Below are 21,434 nucleotides of genomic sequence, written 5' to 3' on the forward strand. Positions count from 1 at the left end.
TATAACTTTACATAAAACTTAATCAGACATTTACACAATGTAAAAAGTGCATTGTTTAGCCAATATAAATTAAACTGCAAAGGAGTAAAAAAAATTAACAAAATCCCTAGGAACTGACCCAAGATGAAACAGAACACCTGAGCAGACCTATCAAGGGATTCAAACTCTAATTCCTCCAACAAAAAGACCTTGGGTCCAGGTACTTCATTGGTGAATGTGACTAAACATTTCCAAGAATAATTACTGTCAATACTTCTCAAAATCTCCTAAATTACAGGAGGGACAGCTTCTTACCTCATCCTACAAGGCCATTATTAACTTAACCCCAAAGCCAGACAAAGACACCACAGGAAAATGCCGCCCCTTATGAAAATAGGTGCACATAATGCTAGCAAACCAAATGAGAAAAATGACAGCAGTTTAACCAGGAACCCTTCTTGTTCAGGGCAGTGAGAGCCAGTGTGCAAATGGTGGAGCTATTGGTTAATGCAATGTCGTGTCAATTAGATGTACATGTCTGAGGTCTTCCTCTGTTGTAGCTCTGTCCTTTTCTTTTCAATACATAAGGTATATTGTCCTATAATTGTGGTAGTGACTAGGAATAAAAAAAAAAAAGGTATTTTTAACTTTTCAAAGAAAAAAAACCCTACTACATGCATACATATAATGCACTCAGTAAGCATGAACTCAAGAACCAGATACACACATTTTTAGATTGCAAACCATCCATGACATGTTTAAACTTTTAATTTCAAATTCAGAAAGAAGTATCACTGTGTACTGCTAGCTTCAGAGCAGAATGCCATCACCATCTTAAAGAGGGCACCGAGGCTGCAGACACTTCTTGCACTTCCCTCCCAGCTGATGTAGTAATTCTCTGGGCTCCCAGGGTCTTTGGAGGGAATGTGCGAGGTTAGTGGGGGTCCCATCCATGCAGCTCCGAGCAAGCTGTCACCCACACTTAGGGCATCAGGCAAGCTCCTGAAAGTAAGCCTACTTAAATAAACTCACTGTTCACCACACTCAGCCTGGGTGGAAGCATTGCTTTGGTTTGTTGTTGGTGCCCTCTCTGGGGTGAATAAACATTTGTCTCTCCAGAAGAGTCCACACAAGTAAAAAGAGCTTCTTTATAGTCTTCCATCAAATAGACACTCCAGCATGTTTTCCAAACAGCAAGAACATTGCCACACATATTCACAATACAACTATTAAAAGCAAGAAATTTATTGGCACAACAAAATTATCTAATGCATAGCCTGCATTCAAGTTTTCTGAAGTGTCCTAACCATTCTGTAAAGAACTGTCTTACCAATCCAGAACTCAACTTGGGATCATAAACTAAATTTAGCTGACCTATCTTTACACACTTTGCTAGGCAGCTTCCAAGATGGTTTCTAATGATTCCCAAATCCTATTATTCACGCATTTCTGTAAGTTTCTATTGAGTACTGGACACATTAATGATGCTTAGGCAGATTAATTACTATTACTATACCAGGTATAATGAGCGTGAACCTAAGAAGTGGATGAACAAAGCTTGAGTGTGTCAATCAGCTGCACAACACTGCCCTCACATATTCAGGACTGGAAAAAATTCACCAACAGCCTATCTACATTAAATCTTTTCTAATATTTGTGGTTTTGGTACTAAATATACATTATAATGCCTCATCTTATAACAATAGTGTGTTACTCGCCTTTACATCACCGTGCTGTTAAATGCTTGACATAAACAGCTTAGAGGAGGATTTGTTTCAGTTCATAGTTCTCAGTGTGGTGGGGAGGACATGAGAGAGCAAAGCAGTTCACATCACAGCAATCAGGAAGCACAGAGAGATGGGAAGGACCCAGGACAAGATACAGCACCCAATGACCCCCGTGTGCTCCCTACTTCCTCCAGTTAGGTCTTAGGTCCTAGTCTTCAGACCTTCCCAGACAGGGGATGAAGCTGTCACTACATGTGCCTTTTGCTGTGTATTTCATATATAAACCACAGCAGGTGGTAGAGGTTATTACATTATTTTCAAGACATTTAAAAAAATTAGATTTCATTGTATAGAGTGACATATGCATATTCTCAAATATATGTGTGATGGGTAACGTGACAATACAAAATACATTTCCTCTGATGGGTCCAGAGGAATAAAAGCAATAGTCTAAGCCAGCCATACTAGTCCTGTTCTATTTATTTAATGATGCTAAATGAGATGTGAGGGAAAATCTGTTAGGGGCTTAGAATGAGAGACCACTATTCCTCAATACAGACCATTAGGAGCTTTGCATCATGTGATAGGATGGCCTTGAGAGAAGCCAACTCACTGAGGACGGTATACACAGAAAGACAGGAGCTCCAGAATGAACCGGCTCTGGACTCACTCCTCTGGGTTTCTGGCAACGCTATTTCCTTACTGCTTAATAAAGAATAATAGATTTCCTTACTGTTGAAGCCACTTTGAGCTGAGTCCACTAACGTTTTTCTGACCAAATGCCTTATATAGGGCTCAAAGTCTGGCAAGAAAGACAGAGGCGATGCAAACAAGAAGCATACTACCAAACACCTTTGAACTTTTACAGTCAGGCATTCCTTAAGGCTTTATAACATCATCTAACTGGATTCTCACAACAATCGACAGAGTGTTTCTATGGCTTCACATATTATCTTCACAGTGAGAATCTGTTCGGGAAACAGCAATACGAATTAAGGGTGAGTGTGCTGTTTGCATGTGTACATGTACTCACATGTACAATCTAAGAGTGCCTCCACAGGGGCCTCAGGAAATACATAATAGAAAATAGAAATACACAGCGACATATTATGAGACTTATAAAAAAAAAAAATCAACCAACCGAATGAAAACCAAAGTAGACCAGCTATTTCACCAGAATACCATCTACAAAAATGTCCATGGCAACGTTGGGCTGAAAAGTGTCCCTCCGCAGCTCCTTAGGTAAGAATCCGCACAAGCACTGCTGTCCCTGCTCATCCCTGGGCTTTGCAGATGAGTTCCTCCACCTTTCTGCTCAGGAAGGGGTTAACATCCTCCCGTCTGTCTGGGGAGGAGGGAATACTAAAGGTGCCACACTGTGCCCCTGACACCAGCTGAAGCAGAGGTGCCTGCAGCTACCCGCTCTCTCCCAGGCACTGTGCTCACAGAGCGAGGCGCTGCCAGTGCCGCCAAGTGATGTGCGTGCAAAGTCTCTCGGAGCTCTGCTGAGACTTGCTGAAAGCCGAGGTATGACACATGGCGCTACCTGCACTCACTGGTCCAAGACGTGAGGCCCCCAGGACTGACTGCTAATAAGCCCCAAGGACCCGTGCCAGGAAAAATGGGCCATTCTATTTTCAGAAAGAAGTTACCCAACTCTGCATTTTTTTTGGCAAGTGATGTGAATTGTATAAACAGACTCCTTCAAATTCAAGGACATATTTTTTGGGCCATTATATTTTTACATAAAATTTATGAGATTTTAAAAGAGGATTATAAATGGTCATTTATGCTAGTCAGCTTTTTGGAGGTCAGAATCCACATTTTTATTATTATTTTACCACAAACTTCTGAAGAATTGTTCATCAAACTGCTTGTTTTATTCTCTCCTGAAGCACCAAAACTATCTCACAACTATTTTTTTAAAAAGCCCTTCCAGATGCAACACTGGAGACTCAGCTTCTAAAGCAACAAAATTTCACTTTATAGGTCCCATGCTAAACTTCAATTTTATCCCCGTGTGGTTTTCTGGCACAGTATTCTTTTAGTCTTTATTTACTATCACTCAGGTCCCTTTCTGGCCCTTAAAGATGACCCAAATACAAAATACAGCTAGAAACTAATGTGCAAAACAAAACAATGAAACAACAATAGCGCCACACGAAGAGGAAAAGTCACCCAGGTTGAAGCAAGGCAAATTTCCCCCTTATGTCCTCCTCTTGCATCTACTCTGCTTTGATTGACACATGGCAGTTTGACAGTCATCCAGGGGAGGGTGTGAGTGACCCATGAATGAAAGAAGAGACAGGAGAATGGGAACCATTTGAGAAAACAGAAGGGAAGACAAAGGGCTTTAGAGGCCCTGTGACAGACAGGACAGAGAGCCTGGAGCCACCGGGTTCTAGCTCTATCCGATCACAAAGAATTAGTACATGCAACAAGACAAGTGATTTTGCAGAACAAGGACAAGGGCTCTTCATAAGCACATTCCTTAAAACACAGACACTCGACTCCACTGAGAAGTTCTGCGCTTTTAAATGAGCCAACTGTTTGGTGAAGGACTCACTGTGCTTGTGGGGCCCTGGGATTAAGATGGCAAAGGGCACTAGTCTTTCAGCACCAGAGGGATTTTCAGGATCTGGAAACAGACTGAAATATGGCCGGTGGTCAGGAGAAGAAAACACACCACAGAAGGAAGCCTCGGCAAATCCTCCTGGTGAAGCATATGGAAGGGATGCTGGCACCACTAACTTGCTTGCTAACGCGGCAGTAAGCATGCAGCTTGCATGAGCTTTTACTATTTAGTGGGAGTCAATTATTCAAGCCAATCTGACAGAAAAATCCTTGGGACTACAACTTATTTGTTCTGCACAAGACAAATTGATTCATTTTAAAAGCCTAACCTTTCAGGGCATCAAATGAGTATCCACAGATGTTCAGAGAGATTCCTTCACTCTGTTTCTAGGACACAATGTACCTTTGGGAATCTCCATTCAGCTCACAAATCTCCAGAAACTTTTCTGTCTGGCGTCATGAAATCCTGTCATATATATACCTACTATGTGACAGCTGATATTAGATAACAGGCAAGGTGGTAAGTATATTATCTGAGCGGAGGGCACTCACCAGGAAAACCTACACCTAACATCATAGTTAATGTTAAGAAACTAGGTTTCTTACTAATGTAAGAACAAATCCAATGCCCCTTCTCAACATTATCCTCTAGGACCCGGCTAACAAGAAAAAAAGAGGGGTATATCAGAAAGGAAAAAATTAAATTGCTCTTGTTGAAATCACAAGAAAGATGCAGGATACAGGTAGTTTTATTAATAAAAAGTTCAGTCACATTTCTATAATCAGTGAATGAATAACACCTGAAATTAAAAAAACATTACCATTTACTTTAGCAGTCCAGAAATAAAGAATTTACGTTCAAACCTAGCCAAATATTCCCTGCCCTCGTGTGTGTGTGTGTGTGTGTGTGTGTGTGTGTGTGTGTGTGTGTGTGAAGAAAATCACAAAACTTTGGCAAAATATACTGAAGAATTCAGTGAGTGAAAGCTATTCCATGTTCATGGACAGGACAACTCAATATCGTCAATATGTCAGTTCTTCACACTTTGATTTATAAAATTCAAAGCAATACTAGTCAAAATTGTAGCACATTCCTTTAGGGATACCAAGTTGGTCCTAAAATTTATACAGACAAGACAAGATTCAGAATGGCCAACAGAATACTGAAGGCAAAAGTAAGACTAGAGGATTGACAAGACCAAACTTGCTATAAAACTTCAGTCATCAAAACCAACGTGGTAGCGGGAAAAACAAACAGACAAACACACCAGGCTGGAGGAGCAGAAGGCTCAGAAAGAGTCCCATGTACGTGCACTGAACTGATCTTTGACAAAGGAACAGAGGCAACACTGAAGCAAAGAGCATCTCTTCAACGAACTGTTGCTATAGCAACTAGACACAGAAAAATATTAAAAATGTTCTAGGCTCAAAACCAATTCAAAGTGGATCATGGACCTACATGTGAAATCTGAAACTCTTCAACAATCCCAGGGGAGAAATCTACGTGACCCGACATGCAGTGGAAATAAATACAGTGACAAGCCAACTTTGTTACCTTAAAATCTGTTCTGAAAAGGACACTGTACCAAAAAAAAAAAAAAAAAAAAAAAAAGGGAAGACAGGCCACACACTGTGTGAAAATATTTGAAAAAGTTGTATCTAACAACAAAAAGTATAAGAAACTCTTAAGATTCTATAATAATTATTAAAAATGGACAAAAGATACACAGATGCTAAGTAAGCATATGCAAGAAGCTTCACATTGTATCACTTGGGGAATCCATATCAAAGCATTAATAGGTATGAACATTCAAATATTCTATTCTGTGGTCCTTACCCAAATGAACTGAAAACTTACATCATCAACACAGAAAATTTCAGGTTCATTTAATTTCCAAAACTTAGAAGTACCAAGATGCTCTTTAGTATACGAATGGGTAAGTGGTAGTACACCCAGATGGTAACGTATTAATCAGTAATAAAAAGAAATGAGCTAGCAAATCATGAAAAGACATGAACAAATCCCCAAGGTACAAGAAGTGAATCTCAAAAGTTTACCCCACTGGATGACTCCAATTCATGTTCTGGGAAAGGCTGCCTTTAGAAACAATGGAAAAAGTGCTTATGGCTGGCTGAAAGTGGAATGAACTGGCATGGCATAGACAGCTTCTCAGGGTGGTAGAACTATTCTGCAAGACTTTAGAATACTAGATACACGCCATTGCACCTATGTCCAAATTCACAGAATAAATACCCTCAAATATGGACTTTGGTGATAATTTAACAATATGGTTAAATTATCAGTTTATCAGTTGCAATAAATACACTACTATGTATGATGCAGGATGCTAATAGTTTGAGAATATGCACTTCTATGCAGGGGAAAACACATGGGAGCCCTCTGGTTTCTGCTTAGTTTTGTTGTAAACCTAAAACCTCTCAAAATTCCTATCAGATTCGGTCTGATCAGCTGCTAAGTTACTTGATCGACAGAAAACAGTTTGCATTGTGTCCACCATATAAAATAAAACAGGTAGGTATATAAAAAGTGAGCCAATATGATCTGTAACAGAGATCATTAGTCATTCAACAGACAACAGCCTAGGATGGGGAGCCCAGATGGCAGAGAAGGACTCTAAAGAAGCTTTAAGCTACTAAGAGGCCAATATGATTACCAGCAAACAAACAGATGAGAAATAGAAGAGAAGAGGGGCATAATTACCACAAGATTGCAAAAATGTATCTGAAGTAAAATAAAATAAAGAGAAACCAAGTTATTAAGTTTAAAGGTGGATTGGAGGAGAAATGTACTGCTGAACACATAGATCAGTTGATACTATCCTATCAGAAAAACAGGACAACAAGGAAGGGATGGGGTGGAGACAGCAGAGCCTCAGTGACCTGCAGGACAGAAATGAAAATGGAGAAGTGTGTGTCATGGAAACATCAGAACAGAGAGTGTACAGAACAGAAATATGAGCAATTGATAGCAAAATTTTTTCAGTTCTTCTGAAAAATATTCTCGAGATTCAAGCAGCATGCTGAACCTCAAGAACGGTAGGACAACTATACCTCGGACTGTCGTAGGCGAACTCCCGAAGAACATACAGGGAGACGGACGGAGAGAGCGGGGCAGAGAGAGGGCGCATTGTACACGGAGGAACAGTGGAGAAATGGCTGAATTATCAGAAACAAGAGGGCCAAGACATGACATCTTCCAAGGGCAGTAGAAGGAAAGAAAACCCAAAAACCCTGTCAACTTCAAACTTATCTCTCAAAGATAATGGAAAAAGAAAGGTGCTTTCAGACAAATGAGAACTCGCTGCCAGCAGACCTGCAGGACAAAAAACGCTAATGGGAGGTTTTCTGACTAAAGAAAACTGACAACAGACGGGAAATGGGTGGACACCCATAAAATCATGAGTTTGTGTGTATTCTAACTTGACCTGAAAGATAAAGGAGCACTTAAAGCAGAAGCAACAACATGGTATTTGGAGATATATGTCACACAGGTGACACATACATACCCATGTCTGTGAAAACACAGGAGGGGCAGTGGGGTAAGCTGGCCACTGCAGACAGTAAGGATACACATTACAACCCCACCATAACCACTGAGGAAAAAATGCAGAGAAATACAGACGAAATCCAATAGAATTCAAAGTTGGAAACCAAAAACTCTTTGACTTTTCTGTCCAAAATAAGCCAGAGAGGAGGAAGAGAGGAGCACTGGGTAGAAGAGAAAACAGAAAGAAAACAACTGTAGACCTTAATTCGCAATATGAACACTCATGCTATTGTCTAGTGAAATAAATGCTTGAATAAATAACAAATTTGTCTTTCATCATTTAAAATCTTTGTATTTTTAATACACAGGTTATAATTTTAAAATAATTTAAAATAAAGTCAGCAACTGTCTGCTATGTAAGCATGAGGACCCAAATTCAGGTCCCCAGCACCCACAGAAAAAGCCTGGGTAGTGCCGCTCTCTTGCAAGGCCAGCTAGCCTAGCCAAACTGATGAGCTCTGGTTCCATGAGAGAACCAGTCCCAATAAATAAGGTAGAAAGCAATGGAAGAAGACACCTGATGCTGACCTCTGGCCTCCCCTCCTGTGCACAGCACATACACAACTATAAACAAGCACCACTCCAACCTAAGTTTCTAAACTGTGAGCTCAGAGATCTGACTTTCTAAGCTAACCGTTGAGAAGGGAACACTGATACTCAACTCTGTTCTCTTTAGCTCAGGTTTCACAGCTCTCGAACACGTGACTGGGTATAAAATGGAGAATTCTCCAGGGTTTGTCCGCTGGGCTGACAGTAGATGACCTCTCCAGATACTCCACACCCCTGACTCTGAAGAGGATTTTCTTCTACATAAAGTTGTTCTTTTCAGCGCTAGAATTGTGGTTGTCATAGCCTTCCAGACTGGAGAACTCAAAGCAAAGGAGCAGTTAGGTGGCCCAAGCTGCCTGGTCAGCTGCGGCTTTGCTCCCATCTCATTTTAATTCCCCATGGTAACAGATTTAAACAGAATCTATAGCTTCTTTATGAACAGGAAAACAAGAACAGAGTCTTCTCATGTTATCCTAACTGTTCAGCGCTTACATTTTAACCAACTCAGGCTTTCACTCTGTCCTGCAGCAGGTGCTCTTATGTCCCCTAGTGGACACAGGATGATACAGGGGAGAAAAGAGAGGGGCAATACTGGCTCAGGAGAGGCCCATAAATCCTAAAAGCCTGCCTTGCCCACAGACTTCTCAAACCAACGCTTTGTATGACCTATTTGATCATAACAAGGAAAGCATTAACACATCTGAACTGGACCACACCTACCTGCCCCATGTGTGGCCACCCAGCTAAAACATAATCTTGGCTCATGACACAGGCATGAACAAATGCCCACCAATTAGTGACAGATTTTGACCCGACACAATACAAAGGAGTCGACATTTCCACTGTAAATCTTTATTTTTAGGGATTTATGGCTTAGTCATAAAAGCAAACTTCAGGGGAAAAAAAGAGAGTGAAAAGATTTAGCCACAACAGAGACTTTTTCCTCTAATAAACTGAAAATAAAAGCATGTAGAAACTCTGATCTGAGACTACAGGAGAGAGAGGGAACCTCTGCAGGCACAGACACTATGACAGCCTGGAGTGGAACTGTCTCCCTAAGGTGGCCGTGACTGCAAAGAACCAATGCAAGGTTTTGGTGTTTTTGAATATGGAAATAAGGATCCCTGACAACACCTCTAAGTTCTAAAGTCACATGTTCTTTCTCAAATGCATGTCCCATACACACAAGCGGCCACACACATCACTGGCTATCAACTGGCTTCTGCCTATTATTACTAAAGATGGCTTACTTTCCCCAGTGAACCCAAAGGCTGCTGTTGCCAGCACTGGACCCACGACAGCACATTTCCAGAGTTGCAGCATAGACACAGAAGGCAAAGTTCCCTTTGCCTTGTGTATCCCCTTTCTCCAAGCTGACACGGCAGCACGGAGCCCAGGGGCTTCATGTGCTCTACAGTAATTCTGCAGCTCGCCTAGCACGCTGCATTGCTAGGAGTGAACAATGGGCTCCAACACTCTGCCCTCTGGTTTCCTCTGCGGAATGAACATGTCATGTGCACACCTATGGGAAGTGTGTACCTGGTACCCACTGAACCCTGCCATCTTCATTTGTACTTCATCAAGCACTAGATGAGCTGAGGAGGGCTTTCTGTGTTTAGAGAGCCGTGTAGACTACTCCCTGCATCCCCACTCCTAATGCCTTGCTGCCTGCTACCTGCAGAAACGGGGGTAACTGGGGCAAATTTCTTGCCTTTTAGCCTTTGGATCCTTCTGGCAGGAGTTGAGAATTAAGTTAAAGAAAAAGAGCTGTCTCAAGTAAGAAGAGATACTGGTCCCTAGAACAGCTTGAGGGTATGGCAGTATTATGTCCCAAACGCATATTAGAAAGAAAACTTTTTTTTTTTTTCCGAGATAAGGTTTCTCTATATAAAGTTCTGGCTGTCCTGAATCTTGCTCTATAGACCAGGCTGCCCTTGAACTCACAGAGATCCACCTGCCTCTGCCTCCCGAGTGCTGAGATTAAAGGTGTGCTATACTACAACCTGGCAAGAAAGCTCTTTAGCAGGCACAATCAGCAGCAAACTCACAGCAAAGTTTTACAGTAAAACCCAAGATGTTCTAACATACTATACTAAGATTGAGTACGGACCCTTGCATTCCACACTTGCCAAGTCTTTAGAGGAACGGTTTCTGGGTGAGGTTCTAGATTAAAGAGTTCCTGCTAATTTCCACCCCAGTCAGAACAACATCAGGTACTTTCCTGCAAACCCTCTTGTCTGTTTCCTGGAAAGTCAAGAAAACTAAACACTGTCTTTAAACTCACCTAGCATTTATCATCTTCAACTTCACTAATTTGACACAAATCAAGAGACAAAAGAAACTGGGAGATCTGGAGCAAAAATACATAGAAATACTACGAAGTTCTCACCTGACCAGCTCTCAAGTCAGCCTTCAGAACTCATTCACAGACACCCCTTACCATAGCCAGGGACATTTCAACCCATACGAAGTAAAACTGACTCAGCGCCACTGCTAGACAGGTCAACTAGCTGTGGACCCTGACAGACAGCCGGCAGGTGTGGAGATAGTCTGGTTTCTGACATGAAGTGGTGCATTTATACCCATTCTTCTGCTGGGCATAGTGTGTCAGGGGGCCAGGGCAGGAGAGTCTGCAGTTCATGACTACTCTTGACATCAAGCTCCAGCAAAGCAAGAGCAGGGTAAGAAGACCATGTTGTCTTTTCCTCTTTTCCTTCCTTTGACAGTTCATGTCTGACAATTAACCCTTTCCCAGAATTATCTCCATGGGTCATGACACGATCAGGCAAAACCATACCCATTTGTTTGTCCCACAGAGTGATGGCCTGGGGGAAGGGCAGAGATGCTCTAGAATTTAGAAAAGGAATAGAGATGTTCCCACCTCCTCGGAAATAAGGACTGAACACTGTCTTCACGGATCAGCCACGTTAGGCTCAGATACTCATTCACTGCATTCATTCAAACCACCAAGGAGACTATTTTATCAGTGTGAGGCTCAGTTTAGAGCAGACTGTTGTAAGTTTGGTTTTTAAGATGAATTTGCAGTTGATTTCTGGTTTTGTTGGAGAGGCTCCCTTGTTTTCCTGACACCGAGAAGAAACAAAAGGGACAGGAACACAGTGGGCACTCTAACACTACTGTCTGGGTCACAGAGGCAGAACTGTCAGGAGCATGTGCTGTTCTGAATGGAAGATTAAGAGATCAGCACAGTTCATTCTAACAGAAGCAATAGCAAGCCTCGCTGTCTACAAGCCACACGGAGGACTAGGGCGTCACTTAGAAAGAGAGCATGCCTTGCTTTCATGAGGACCTGAGTTCCATCCCAGCACTGCGAAAGGAAAACAAACCAACAAACCCCACGTAGTCACAGGCCACCACTAAGGAAACCAAAACTCCCAAGGCGACTTTCAGTGACACTCACCGCCTGTAACTGAGTCCTCTGGATTATGAGAAAGAGCCATGGTTTGCTTCTGAGTAGCATGTGGCTGTCTTTCCTAGGATGAGGTGACATTATGGAGTAAAGACAATGATCTAATGTTGATGAAATAAGCAGTCACCTAGGTGGCAAGGAGTTGTGGGTGGCCTCTAGGAAGAGCTGAGGCTGGTCTCAGGTTTTTAATATAGCGAAGTTTTAATGAGGTTTACAGTTTTACTAATTGGGTGGATGTGTTCAACTGGGGGGGGGCTGAGTTCTCTTTTAGGCATAAGTCTGGGATGCCTATTAGATCTCAAACTTACAAGCTATAGGTAGTGGGTATTTAGGTTAGGAGTTCAGAGATGTAAAGGATGGACCACCTGTCCTGCAAATGGGAAGAACATAAGGAAGTCTTAGAAGGAGGCGCAGTATAGCAGGACAAGAGTCCAGAGCATCGAGGGACCAAAGTGGAAATGTACACTCTGTAAGCGAGAAAGTCACCAAAACCCTGAGTACAACTTTTCCTACAGTTGTTATGTGCAAATGATTCTGAAAAATCCATCTGTGAAAGAAGGAAAGGAGGTGGCATTCTACTCTTTTATAAAGCACAGCCTCCAGAGTTGTTTCACACGTCCAGTGGCAGCCACTGGACCAGGCGCCTGATCTGTAATGGCAGGCACTCTGTAAGTGACTGTGCCAGGGCTGGATTTCCCTACGATCCATCATTCTGCTCAGTTGTTGTTCACATGAGGAGCAGAAGGCAAAGTGCTGCAGGGAACCCACACAAGGCTGCCAAGTTCACTCAAGTCTTCAGAGACGACCCATTTTAAGTAAAAATCTAGAAAACACTAACACTGGTTACTAGTAGATGTGTACAATCTTAGAACACTGTCTGAACTCATCCCCACAATGCTGTAGTGTAGGAAACATGATTTTTCCATGTTATAGAAAAAGCAACTGAGGCACAGGAGGGCTAGGTAAATAGTCTATGTTCATACTGGCAATGTTGCTGAAGACAAAGGCCCCCCCTCCAGAGCCCAAGCCTTTAAACACTATGTCCCTATACAGGACTCAGAGACCCCAGCCTTTTTGCTTCAGTTACAAAGCAAACTCACTGACTTTACCTAGCTTATAATTTTTAAGGGCAAGTTTTAAAAATAATCATCAGAATACCTTTTTGTTATAGTATTTTCTACTCATAAGACTTGCTATGACTAAAGGTTATGATAGATAAACCTTTAAAATTCTGTATTACAAATCTTACCTAAGTGGCAGCTGTGCACAATTTTAGGAGAAAAAGAAAGAGAAGTGATTTCTAAAGAAACGACATGGCAACTTGCTTTGACAGGGTACTAGTCTGATCTATCATAAAACTATAATTTACTTTCTCCTGTCTCCTTCCCTCTAATTTTTCTATCCTTCGTCACTAAGAAGGATCAACTGTACCATTTTCTCTGACACACTGAAAATAATTATGATTAGCCACCTAAGCAACTCAGCGATGAATGACAGATGTATTTCTTCCTCCAAGGAAATGACTACTTTGGGCCATTTCCATTGCTGGTAGGTTCCTTCACAGAGGAACCATGTATATGGAGGTGAACATGTACGGTGCCCACAGCAGAGCCAGGGAGAAAGAGGAAGAAAAGTGTCTCACAACTGGGGTTTGTTTGTTGGTCTTTCTCTTTCTGAGTAATTACACGTCTTGATGAGATTTCTAAATTTGATTTTTAAACAACTGCCTTTTAAAAAATGAAAAGGGGATGTGGTGCACACCTTTAATCCCAGAACTCAAGGAAGAGACAGGCAGATCTCTGTGAGTTCAAGGCATCATGGTTTACAAATCGAGTTCCAGGACAGTCAGGGCTACACAGTGAGACTCTGTCTAAAAAATAAGACAATACATAATCCAAATAAAATTGGAAAAAACAGAAATTTGTAATGTCCAAGGGTCTTTGTAAGATCTCAGATTTTCGGGTTAGTCACAAAGAAGAGAACCTGCACACCACAATCACAGTGTCTTCATGGGGAAGGAACCACATCTTCCGTCACAAGAAGAGGAAACACTACTACTTGGTTTAGTTCAAAAGACAACAGTCTTGTCCTTTATCTAGAAAATAACTGAGGATAAACCAAGGGCAAAGGTGGAAGTCATCAACTGAAACTCAGCATGAAGTAAATGCCAGCTGATGAGAAAGTTGTCAGTGCTCAATAGAAAAACAGAAAAAAGAACAGTGGGACAAGTTTTTCAACAAGACAATTTCCCTGTAAATAACTGTCATTTACTGTGTAATTATGACATCCCTGCTATTTTGATGCGAAGACGGTCCTTTTTCTTTTTCTCAAACAAGGGAAAACTTTGGAAATGCATCAGATCTCCACAGCCCCTCTGCCTCAGTTATGTACTCCTGTGTAACAAACCACCGAACGAAGCCCAGCCACTCACAGCAAGTGCTTCTTTTCTCAGGACAGAAGGCTTAGCAGACAGAGCCTCTCAGGAGGGTCCTGTGAGCTTTCCGTCAAGGTGCAGTGACAGTCAGGCGAAAGGTTCCTTGCTAGATGGCTCATTTACGTAATTGTGGGCAAGAAGTTCCCCAGAGGTTGCCGCCGCCGCCATCCAGGCACCAGTCCTCACCATGCAGGTCACTGCACATGACTTGGGAGCCTCCTCCCCAGTGAGGGAGCCATGAGGAAGGATGAAAGCGGTGTTAACTGAGGTCGAGATTATCTTGGATAACTGGGTCTCAGAAACACATCACCACTTCCCGATGAAGTACTGGGTAGAAAGACTGGTACAGTGGAGGAAGAGACAAGATCAGGGTGTGAATACCAGGAGTCAGGGATCTCAGACAAGTATCCTGGCCACTGGAGGCCACCAAAGACTTTGAGATGTTACTAGTCCATGAAATAAAACACCTAGAACCTGCTGCTGTGCAGCAGATACAAAGCACAGAAGGTAAGAGAACATTAACTAGTGGTGGACAAGTCACTTAACGAGATTTTAACTTCTTTAGATAAGAGGGATGGGCTTACCAGTCCTTAGATGTCTTTCTCGATGCTAACATCTTACAGTCTGTAATGGTCTCTAAGGAGTGGTGCAGTCATCTGAACTCAAGCAGCTGGAAGACGGAGCACCAGCACTCTTTCACGAGCTATCCCCCACCTTTCCTCTCTCCATTCTGTGCAGAGCCTTGCTAAGCTGCCCAGGCTGGCCTCCAGCTTTCTGAGCTGCTTGACTTAGCTGCCAGAGAGTTCCTGCCACCCTATTATTACATAAATTAAAATGAAGCCTAGTAAGAAAGAGTAAGTGAAACACTCTTTAACACAGTGTCATCAGCTGTATAATGGGAGAAGAATCATCTCACCCCCACTTAGGGACGTCCTAAGAATTAGCTTCTCTTTTTCACCCTTCATTGTGGTGGCTTCAGTGGCTTCACTGTAGTAGGTTCAAGAAACCTGTCATCTTATCAACTTGTATAACAATGCTTTTTTATGTAATGGGAAGTTTGCCCCATGAAATCACCATGCTATTCCACTATCTAGGCAACCCCTCCTGGAAGCCTTGGAAAGAGATAAGCTTGTTAGCATCTACGGTATGGACAACTGTAAGGCTTGCAATGGTGTGAACTTATACTAAGTTTTTAAATCATGTTTTTCTTTGTTCTCTCCTTTCCTTTTCCTTCTTCCTAAGAACTTTATTTCTCAGGGAAATTTTATGATGGCTTCGTTTTTAACTAGTTCTTTTTGTTAGCAGTTTTCAAGAAAAACATCAAAGATTATGCCAATACAAAGACAAAAATACAGTAATTTTTAGAAGTTCTTATCCTCTTTGTTAAAAATAGCAAAAATAAACATGCTACTTGGCATCATATTCAGGGTGATTTCCCTTATGTTTTTCCAAATTTCCCCCAAATGTACTTCTCAGTCTCCCAAACACACTAACATCTTCTGCCTGAAAGCAGAAGCAATTCTTGGTATCAGTTAAAAAAAAAAAAAAAAAAAAGGTCCTTGCTCTGTGGCTACTCACTGCACAGGAAACACAAACTTCTGACATAAAAACAAGGCCAGAAATCAATCAGAAAGAATGATGCAAATTTTCTCAAAAATATTGTCAGAGTGGCTGGGAAGATGGCTGTGTCAGAGGTGCAGGCCACAAATCCCCATGGCCTGAATTTGATCCCCAGGACCCACACATTGTGGTGGTATTTTACTTGTACTGAAATGTGATTTTAATTGTATGTTAATAAATAAAGTTGTCTGGGGGTCAGAGCTATTAGAGCCATAGCAAGTGCGTGGCGGCGGTGGCGAACGCCTTTAAGGACCTGGAGGGCGGTACATACAGGCAGTGACGAGGCAGTCACATGTTTGGGTTTACAACCAATGAGAAGGCAGAACAGAAAGACTATAAAGACATACACACACAGGAAGTAGGTCCCCTTTCGGAGAGCTCTCTTGGCTGAAGAGGATCGCTGAATCAGGAAGGGTGAGATTCTTAGCTCTGACCTCTTGGCTTTCTTTTCTGAATCGGCTCTGTGTTTCTTATTTAATAAGACGGTTGGTTACATCTACATTTGGCGCCCAACGTGGCCCCCCTCCAGCAGGAAGTAGTAAGAGAAGCTACGCCCAAATTCCCAAATATACCAAACTGACTTTGGAGATGTGTAAAGGTTAAAACCTTCCTTTTTAAGAAAAGAAAAGGGGAAGTGCTGTGGGATGGTCTGTATGTCAAATGTGTTGCTGATTGGTCAATAAATAAATCACTGATTTGGCCAGTGGCCAGGCAGGAAGTATAGGCGGGACTAACAGAGAGGAGAATTGAGAGAACAGGAAGCTGGGTGAGGGAGACACTGCCAGCCACCATCAGGACAAGGAAGATGTAAAGTACCGGTAAGCCACAAGCCACGTGGCAAGGTATAGATTAATAATGGATTAATTTAAGCTGTAAGAACAGTTAGCAAGAAGCCTGCCATGGCCATACAGTTTGTAACCAATATAAGTCTCTGTGTTTACTTGGTCGGGTCTGAGTGACTGTGGGACTGGCGGGTGAGAGAGTTTGTCCTGACTGTGGGCCAGGCAGAAAAACCCTAGCAACACACACATGGAAAGGGAAAGCTAACTCCTGCAAACTGTGCTCTGACCTCCACATGTGTGCGGATGCACACACACACACACACACACACACACACACACACACACACACAAATATGTGTGTAATAAATTTTAAAAAATATTGCCAGAGGACAAAGAAAAATAAAAGTAAAAGCACAGAGCAAATTGGCTCTTCGTTCTAGGAACTCAGAGCAAGAGAAAAGCCACCTTGGGCACAAAAGACAGTGCTTCTGCTGCTTTTAACTGATGTTCTAGCAAAACCACCAATGTTTAGGGCTCTAAAGAATGACAATTGTCTTTCAAACAGTTACAAAAGACTTGACAAACATTTGTTGGAATAAATGGAATGTATCTTGGTTTCTGAGGTCAAAATTTCTGGGACTCAGCTGAACATGATTCTGGCTTAAGACTTCCATGCTTTTCAACACCTCATAAACATGAACATTATTGATGCAGATCTGCCACTTGAAATATTCTACCCATATCCTCTCTGGGAAGGAGTTCTCTTTTTACCCATTAGTCTCTGGTGACATACTTGTGGCACTTACAAATTTAAAAGGCTGTCAGAGTCTAATAATGGAGTCTTGAGGAGAGTCACGTGGGCACAGATCAGAAAGAACTCAAATTCATTTTGGAGGATTTACTGCATAGGTTAGGGGTCACAGGGAGGCGGGTTTCTCTCTACAATGTGAAATTACAGAAGCCATACCTTTTGAGGGTAAAGAGAAACCAGAGAAGGAGTAAGCACTAGTTAAGACACAAAACCCAAGTTAGAAAGGCATGAAAGAAACCAATGCATGGACATGAAAAAAGCCACTCACTGTCGGTGACTTAAACCATGCCTGGGCAATGCCTGCTTTTAACGTGGCTCTTACCAGGCATCAGACAAAATCCTCAACCACTGAGATAACTCACCTATAAACCATCTGGGCAAGGACTACATTTCAAGATGGAAGCTCTAGACCTTTCCTCCAGTGAAGCTGAAGAAAACATGCAGGAGAACAAGGACACAAAGTACCAGGGTGTGGTGGTATTGTGTTTCCCAATATATTGTGCACCTTAATAAATTTATCTGGGGTCAGAGAACAGAACAGCCACTAGACAGACATAGAGGCCAGAAAATGGTGGCACTCACACCTTTAATCCTAGCATTCTGGAGGCAGAGATCCATCTGGATCTCTGTGAGTTCAAAGCCACACTGGAAACAGCCAGGCACGGTGACTCATGCCTTTAATCCCAGGAAGTGATGGCAGAAAGCAGAAAGGTATTTAAGGCGTGAGGACCAGGAACTAGAAGCATTTGGCCTGGTTAAGCTTTCAGGCTTTGGAGCAGCACAGTTCAGCTGAGATTCATTCTGGATGAGGACTCAGAGGCTTCCAGTCTGAGGAAATGGCAAGGTGAGGTGGCTGTGGCTTGTTCTGCTTCTCTGATCTTCCAGCATTCACCCCAATATCTGGCCCGAGTTTGTTTTTATTAATAAGAACTTTTAAGATTCGTGCTACACCAGGGTTTGTTTTCCTCGCCCAATCCACTACGGTACAGCTGCCACTAGAAAATGTCAACAGCACAGGACAAACGTTTGCTTCAGGTCCTCAGCACTAAGTGCCTTAAGAAGGAAGTTGCAGCTTGCACATTCACAGTGGGAATAGAGTTGAGAAGGAGCTTTCTACACCAGGTAGATGCTCTCCAGAGCTCTGGCTTGGGATGTTGTCAGAGGCCATACTGGGTAAGACCGGGGCATTTATTCAAAGTCAGGCCATATAATGGTTGCCTTCCAAGGAGGGTAAGAACCAACAGGCCAAAGACTGATTCCTACTGGATTGGCTTCACACAGGAGTCCAGCCTTTGTGCAGTGTTGGAATAGTAGCCAAGGAAACATGATGATCCTCATAGGGACCATTCCAGTCCCTGTCTTCTGTACACGGTATTCTCTGTCTATGTGTCAGGAGGACTTTGTTCTCATAAGGGCACTGGTCACTAGATCAGGGCCCATGCTAATGTATTATGGCCTTATTCTAACAAGATACTTATCAAAGATCCTCTTTCCAACTAAGGCATGAATCTCAGCAGGAGCGCTGCTCAACCAGGCCACCCACAGAACTTATCCCAAGCAGTATGTGAAATATTTATTCCACCTTCCTCCATCTAAGAGGAATGGGGATGCAAGCGCATACACACACACTTTTTTTTTTCCACTAAGGAGGACCTATAAAGCCATCAGAAAAAGTCCTCCTCAATGTGGCAGGTAGACACTTTCCCCTAAGATCCTGGTAAAGTAGAGCCTACTAATGAAGTGAGCCCTGCTATATAAATCAGAGCTCTTGTCCGCTTTGGATGACTGTTAATTCTTCGGGAATTTCACATAACGTATTTTGATCATATTCATCTCCTCTCCCCCAACTCCTCCTAGATTCATCCTCATCTTTCTACTTTAACTTTGAGTTTTCATTTTCTTAAAAAAAAAAAAAAAAAAGGAAAGAAAAACAAAGACAAACAAACCATCGAGTCTAATTTGTGGTGTCAAACTACTCATGGGAATGGGGCCTGCCCTGGAGTGTGACCTACCAGCGATTACACTTTAAAGAGAACCAATTCCCTGTCTCCCAGCAGCTACCAAATGCCAACAGCTCCTCAGCTAGTGCTGGGATTTGGTCTGGCCTGAGCGTGCCTAGCTCTCATCTATGTTGTCACAGCTGCTGTGAGGTCACATGTATAGTCAGCTTGTTGTGTCCAAATGACACTGTTTCCTGGAAGCCATCTACCATGTCTGGCTCTCGAAATCTTCCAAGAAGATCCCTGAGTCTCTGTAGGGATGGGGAGTGATACACACACCCTCTTTAGGGTTGAGCCTTTCTCACAGTTCCTTATTCTCCGTATGTTGACCAGTTGAGGTTCATGCTAATTACCATCTACAGGAAGAAGTTTCTCCAAAGAGGGATGAGAGATACACTGATCTATGGGTATAGCAGGAGTCATTTTAGTACTACATCTATTCACCAATGACTGGATTTTTAAATTGGAAGAGAATACCAGACTCCCATAAAAAGCTGAGAAATATCTTCATTCTAAGAGACATCAAGATAATAGGGAGAAGGGAAAATTAAATATAATATTATAGTTAAAAAATGAGAACATCAAAAAGAGGGAGTAGAACTCAAGAATATATTTTTAAAAATTAGAAATAGGATTACCAAAATAAAGCTATTAGACGAAAAGCTGAAGGGCTCCCTAAGAATATCAATACCACTACCACAAACCAATAGTTAAACATTTATTTGTAAAAAGGAGAGAGACAAAGCACATCCATATCCAACTTAGTAGAGTTAGACCATATGAAAACAGTGCCCATAACTACAGCAAAAGATAACTTCCCAGAAAGGACACTGTCAGATTCTGAGAGTCCCCAAAGAAGTATGCATCCCATCAAATGGAAAAAGACAAGGTAATGACAAGGTACAAAGAGCAGCAGCAATGTCTCATTCACGGTGATATGGCTGTGAAGACACACCATGACCAAAGCAGCTCATGGAAGAAAAAGTTTATAGTTTCGGAGGGTAAGTCCGTCACCACCATGGAAGGGAGCATGGCAGCAGGCAGCCATGCTGCTAGAGCAGTAGCCCAGAGTTCACATCTCCATCCACAAGCATGAGGTGGACAGACACTAACTGGGAATGGCATGAGTATTTGAAACCTCAAAGCCCATCCTCCCATGACACACTACCTCTAAGGTCACACCTTCTAATCCTTCCTGAAAAGTTCCACCAACCGGGGACCAAGTATTCAAATACATGAGCCTATGGGAGCCATTCTAACTCAAACCATCACACCCTGCTCCCTGGCCCCCCATAGGCTTATGGCCACATCATAATGCAAAATGTATTTAGTCCAACTTCAAAGGTCCTCATAGACTTTCAGTCTCAACCCAGTTTACAAGTCCAAAGTCTCTTCTGAAACTCAAGACTGTAAATCCCTGTAACACCAAAAAGTAGATCACACATTTCCAACACACAAGAGCACAGAATATACATTACAATTCTAAAAGGGCACAGTAAGGAACTACTTGACTAAAGCAAGAACAAAACTCAGCAGGGCAAATTCCACGTCTCATGTCTCTGCCCTTTTGCTGACTGTAACACACTTTTTCTCTCTTGGGCTGGTTGCATTTCCTGTACTCAGTTTTCCTTGGCACTTATCTCACAGGTCTGGCATCTCTAACATCTTGAGATCTCTAACATGATCAGGCTTCACTTTCACAGCTTCACACAATGGCCCCTCTGGGTCTCCAAGCAAGATTCCCCTGCCATCTACCTGGTCTCAATGGCTTTCCTTAACCGTGGAGGAAGATTCCACAATCGCTTTCCTCCTGTATCCTACATAACTCCAAAATCAGAACCACACAGCCTATTCAGCCAAGTTCAGCTGTCTCACTGGAATGAAATCTGGCCCCTTCCTGAACTACATTTGCATATAGTTCCCTTTGTTGATGCTCTTTAGGAACAGATAATTCCTTAGC

The 21,434-nt window shown here is 42.4% G+C and overlaps 1 protein-coding gene across 1 annotated transcript in view; it reads right to left on the minus strand.

Moving 5' to 3' along the window:
• Positions 1-21,434, minus strand: part of Srbd1 (S1 RNA binding domain 1) — a 184,798-nt gene that overhangs the window by 26,713 nt on the left and 136,651 nt on the right. The window lies entirely within an intron of this gene.

Source organism: Peromyscus californicus, unplaced genomic scaffold (genome assembly GCF_007827085.1).
Source record: "Peromyscus californicus insignis strain IS unplaced genomic scaffold, ASM782708v3 Scaffold_1__1_contigs__length_55948999, whole genome shotgun sequence".
NCBI lineage: Eukaryota > Metazoa > Chordata > Mammalia > Rodentia > Cricetidae > Peromyscus > Peromyscus californicus.